This window comes from Nicotiana tomentosiformis, chromosome 9 (genome assembly GCF_000390325.3).
Source record: "Nicotiana tomentosiformis chromosome 9, ASM39032v3, whole genome shotgun sequence".
NCBI lineage: Eukaryota > Viridiplantae > Streptophyta > Magnoliopsida > Solanales > Solanaceae > Nicotiana > Nicotiana tomentosiformis.
In genome coordinates, this window is record NC_090820.1 from 38,001,033 (window position 1) to 38,006,690 (window position 5,658).

The window sequence follows — 5,658 nt, forward strand, 5'->3', positions numbered from 1 at the left end:
GACTCTTGTGGTCCGTGAATACATCCACATGGACCCCATACAAATAATGATGCCAAATTTTCAATGCAAAAACCACCGCCGCAAGTTCCAAGTATGTATATGATAATTCTTTTCATGATTCTTGAGTTGCCTAGAGGCATGAATGATCATCTTGCCACATTGCATTATTAGTGGAACATCTATATCAAATTTCTCTTTCATATGACTTCATAGGAATTGAGTTCTACAAAAATTTCCTTGATACGGTTACAATCTTATTAGTACTTGCAACTTGTTTTTTTGAATTTCTCAACAAAAGACATTACTAGGTCAGTTTTCTTATGGGACCATATGTTTCAAATGAATAACATCTACTAGCTTGTGCGCACCCCCTGATAACATCAACCTACATGGCAGTGCCTCAATATGTGAAGTAACATCGTGCTCAGATCTTTCTTTGCCACCCTCTTTCCTCATTATAATTCTTATAGGATTTTAAGAAACCACTCTATTTCCCTTGTGAATATTCTCACAATCCTTCTTTACTACTAAACACTTCCTAAAACACATATCAACACCCTTCATATATATTCAATTCAACAAAAGTCATTGGCCCGAACGGGGCCTTTTCTGAAACTTGAGATCCTCCTAAATTCTTCAACGACGACTTCTGGTTTTCCTTATAAGTGTACGAATTAGTCCGCATGATTCCATCATCGATGAGTAACTCACTTTATTCCCAGTATTATAGTCACCAATAATGTTTCCTGGTATTGCAGCCTAAGAGCTATCATGTTAAACATGTTTGGTTCGTAACAAGTGTTCATCCTCTCTCAATATGTTTCAAACATTTACCCTTTGGTTTAGACAATATGTTGGTACTATATTTCCTTTATGACTGGAGAATTCACTCCCATCCCATTTTTCCCTTAATTCAGAGTTGACAATATTATTGTGTCACACACTTGTTTTCCTCCTATGAACTCGTAGTATCATTATGCCTGGTTTGTTGAGTTTATCACACCACCACTTCATCACCAGTAGTCTCACTTTCCAATGTAATATGTAGACATGAACTCCTTCTAAATCGTTTAGTTGATATTCAGTGTCACTCAAGTCGGCTGCATTACAGTTGATCCTTTATATCTTCTATTAACACTTGTACTCTAGGCGAGTCCACCATTTTGATACGAACTATTTTGAGATAACCATGGACATCTAAATTTATAGATTTTTCTTCCAATTCTTCTCGCCTCATTCTTCCTAGTTAGTGAATAGATATGCGCTCTTCCATACGCTACGTGGTCTTTTCCCTTAGTTGGGAATTCATCCTGCTAGCCTCTCGACACTTGCTAGGATATCCGTGGGAAAATGTGTTCATCCGTATATCACTTAACACTTCCTTGCTTGTAAGATTCTTAAGAGACTCTCTATCAAGTCCCAATTCACTCTTGGGTTATTATAACATCACATTTATTTTTCCACTCGTTCTATCTTTCTTAAAGCCTTGGAACTTTAGCTAAATTGCAAATTTGTGATTAGCTCATTCTAAGAATTCGCAAGCCTTTCACATTTGATCCGTAGTACTTCCTTGGGTTCCATCGTCCCTGATTTTCTAACAAGTATAAAACCCTTTTGCAAACCTTACTCTTAGTTTCTAGTATCGTTGACCCTGTCATGTATATTATCACGTACGAAGAATTTACATTTCTTAACCTTCCACATTATTTTTGTACTAGTGGTTTATCATTTGCATATCCTCTCAGAGAATCATGTTACCCCTTACCACTTTTCTAGACTACACATGTATTCAACAAAATATCCAAACATCATAGCTACACGACCCTACTCTCATTTTATTGAACTTAAGTAGCCTCACCATGGCCCTTCCCTCCCCACTTGGGGTGAATGTTTCATATTTTGACACAAGTCTTGAGTTTAGCAATTTGAGGGACACATGTTTCACATCTCTAGTCCTCCTGTATATGATTGACTAATATGGAGATTTAAGTCCCCATGGTATTAACCTCATAAGTCCTCTACTCTTATTCAGCCACATAGGCTTGGGATCCAAATCCCCCGTGTCAATATCCCTTTCGGAGTGTAACACCACTTTGAACATTCGTGGGATTCTTGTAATATTCATAGTGCTAGGGTCTTCTCATTGTGGGTTCACTTAACTCTCCATTCATAACTTCTTGTCTCCCGTGAGAGACCTACACATTTATCATTGCTCTCCAGGCCATGCCTTTCGTATATCACGTGCCTATGTAACAAATTTACATCTTAGAATCATACACATGGTTCCCACACTATCCACATGTACTAGTTAAGCTTAGGTCTCATTTATCACGTCAATGCCTCTTTGGAGGTGGGTAATTATCACTTCCAGCACTCTTCTCATATAAAGTATGCTCATGGTACTATATATTTGTCATATATGGATATACCATTCATTCAACATGATACATGTGCCATCTATTTAATATTCAGGCCTTTACCCCTTCGTCATGTCACATGACAACATTACTTGGAATAAACCAAAAGAGCATTTAAACTTACCTTGAATCTCAACGCACGAGTTGGAGGAAGAACAGTTTCACAACCAGTTTCATCGCACGATTCAGAATATCAAAGAAGGGTATTATTCCTAAATGCCCATGTAGCATCCTTATGATAGATGTGGTCGACAACACACCGATAATAAGGACTCTACTAGACACGGCTCCAAGACATCCTAGGACACTTTAAAACCTTAGGCTCTAATACCAAGTTTGTCATACCCCAAAATCGAGGAGCGCGACCGGCGCTCAACCGAGTGAACCCGACCGAGCAAGCCTGTTAGATTTCATTCTACCCAAATTCATCCACGAATGGAGATAATACATATTTTCATTAATTAGTCAAAAGGTGTTCATTTCTACAATACCAATTCATTTCCAATAGTTTCATCATTTTTAAAGTCTCTAATGGACAAAATATTACAGCCACATCATAACGTATTTTGACTTTCTCAGCACCAATACACAACCCACACTATGTCTACGGAGCCTCTATAGATAAAGAAGAGTACAATGATAATGCCGGCAACAAGGCCCCGACTATACCTCAATCATAATATATAAAGAACAAAAGATACATGACCCCGGGATGAAGTGGGGCTCACCAAGTCAGCTGGGAAGAAGGTGTACTGCTATCACTGATCAATATCTCCTGCTGTGGAACCACCTGCATCCATTTAAATATGCAGCGCCCCCGACAAAAAATGTTAGTACCGTCGAATAGTACTAGTATGAAAACTAAACACCAATTTAAGAATTCAGAAATACAAAATGAATATGATGAACCAGTGCGGCAATAGAATAATATAGATAACCTTTTCAACCATAGCAAGCTTATTAAAAGCTATCAATAACATTTATAGGATTTAAGATGAGATCCTCTGTAGCCATCTTCACACAAAGAGACCATGCCGCCTCACCCGATGTATGCAGGTGGAGGTGTACGTACAATACCACAACTCAAATCAAGCGGCCCTGCCGCCTCACCCCAATGCGTGCGGGTGGATGTATAACCACAGTACCAAGAACCTACACAAAGAGGATATGCCGCTTCACCCCAATATATACGGGTGGTGGTGCCACAACAATATCAAAACTATACACAAAGCGGTCGTACCGCCTCACCCCAATGTAAGCGGGTGGAGGTGCAGTCCCACAATACCATAATCCCTACACAAAGAGGTCATGCCGCCTCACCCCAATATATATGTGGGTGGAGGTGTATCACAATCACAATCTCTATACCACTTGCATAATAACTTTCACATAAATCACGACTAGAAATTATAAAATCAGATTTTTATAAAATCTTCCAAAAACAAAAATTTAAGATTTGAAGGTCCATTTGACATCGGAATTGGATAAATTTTATATGGTTGAACTAGTATCGAAATGGGTGTTCGGATTTTGTAAGTGTTTCCGAGATTTGAGATGTGGGTCCCATTGTCGAATATTTAAATAAATTTCGGATTTTTATCCGGAAAATTACTAAATTCATATAAAATTAATTCCTACGATTTGGTTTGAGTATATCAAATTGTTTGTGAATAAATATGAAGCTTTTGGAGTCCAATTTAAAAGGAAAAGCTATGGTCGAGTAATTGATTGAAATTACAAAGCGAGGTAAGTGTCGTGGTTAACCTTGACTTGAGTGAATAGAACCCTAAAATTATTTGTTATGTGAAAAGCAAGTGAACGACGTATAGGCGAGGTAATGAATGTCTATACATTGTCAAATTAATTGTTTGCATAATTATTTGAAAATCCTAAATTTGTTTTAATACATGAATTAATTGTTATAGCAATTGTTTCTCTCCTATTCTTTGTCATATATTAATTCTTGAATTCCTGTAATAATTGCTACATGCTTATTTGAATTATTTCCATTAATTGCTACTTGACATTTAGCATATTAAATATTAAACTGCCTATTTTCTCCCTGATTTCCATAATAAACTGCTATTTGTCATTGTTTGTTTCATAATTAAATCATAATTATTCTATGCTTGTTGTCTTAAAATTTTATATTAATTGTTGCATTTATTGGGGTAATTTCTTCTATGAGAAATGGTAATGTATATATTGAAAGATCGGGTTGCACGCCGCAACAGACTTGTTAAAAATATATATTGGAGGATTGAGTTGCACGCCGCAAAAGACTTGTTAAAAAGTCCATAATGGGGGATCGGGATGCACGCTACAACAGACTTGTTTAAAAGTCTATATTGGAGGATCGGATTGCACGCCGCAACAGACTTATTTAAAAATGTATTTATATACTTGAATAAATAAATATTATGGAGAGTTGAAAATGAATATATTGTGAAAACGGGTTGCACGCTGCAACGGAAATTGATTGAAATAATAATTGATTATGACTGCTGAGTTGGCTTCAACTATTAAAAATGAGTTACTTGATTTATTTCTATTATTGTTATTTTACTAATATTGCGTACAGGTTAATGTAAGTGACCCGCCTTAACCTCGTCACTACTTCGTTGAGGTTAGGCTCAGCACTTACCAGTACATGGGGTCGGTTATACTGATACTACACTCTACACTTCTTGTGCATATTTCGGAGTTGGTCCCAGCGGCGTACCATAGACTTGCTCAGATTTCAGCTACCCAGAGGAGACTTGAGGTATAACTGCACGACGTCCGCAGTTCTGAAGTCCCCGTCTACTTTACTTTAGTTGTGTGTTTGTTTCCACGCAACTTTATTTTATTCAGACCTTTATTTGTATTATTCTAGAATCTCATGCACTTGTAACACTAATTCTGGGATGATATTTAGATTTCGTTATTTTTATGGATAATTCACTACATTTCAGACTTTACTTCCGCGTTTGTTTCTTTGTTATTAATAAATTTAAAAAGAATTGTTAAAAATGGCTAATATTATTGTAACGTTGGCTTGCCTAGCAAGTGAAATGTTAGGCGCCATCATGGTCCGAATGTGGGAATTTCGGGCCGTGACAGTTGGTATTAGAGCACTAGGTTACATAGGTCTCACGAGTCATGATAAAGCTTAGTAGAGTCTGAAGGATCGGTACAGAGGCGTCTGTACTTATCTTTCAGAGGCTATGAAGTTTAGGAACAATATCACTTCTTTCTTATT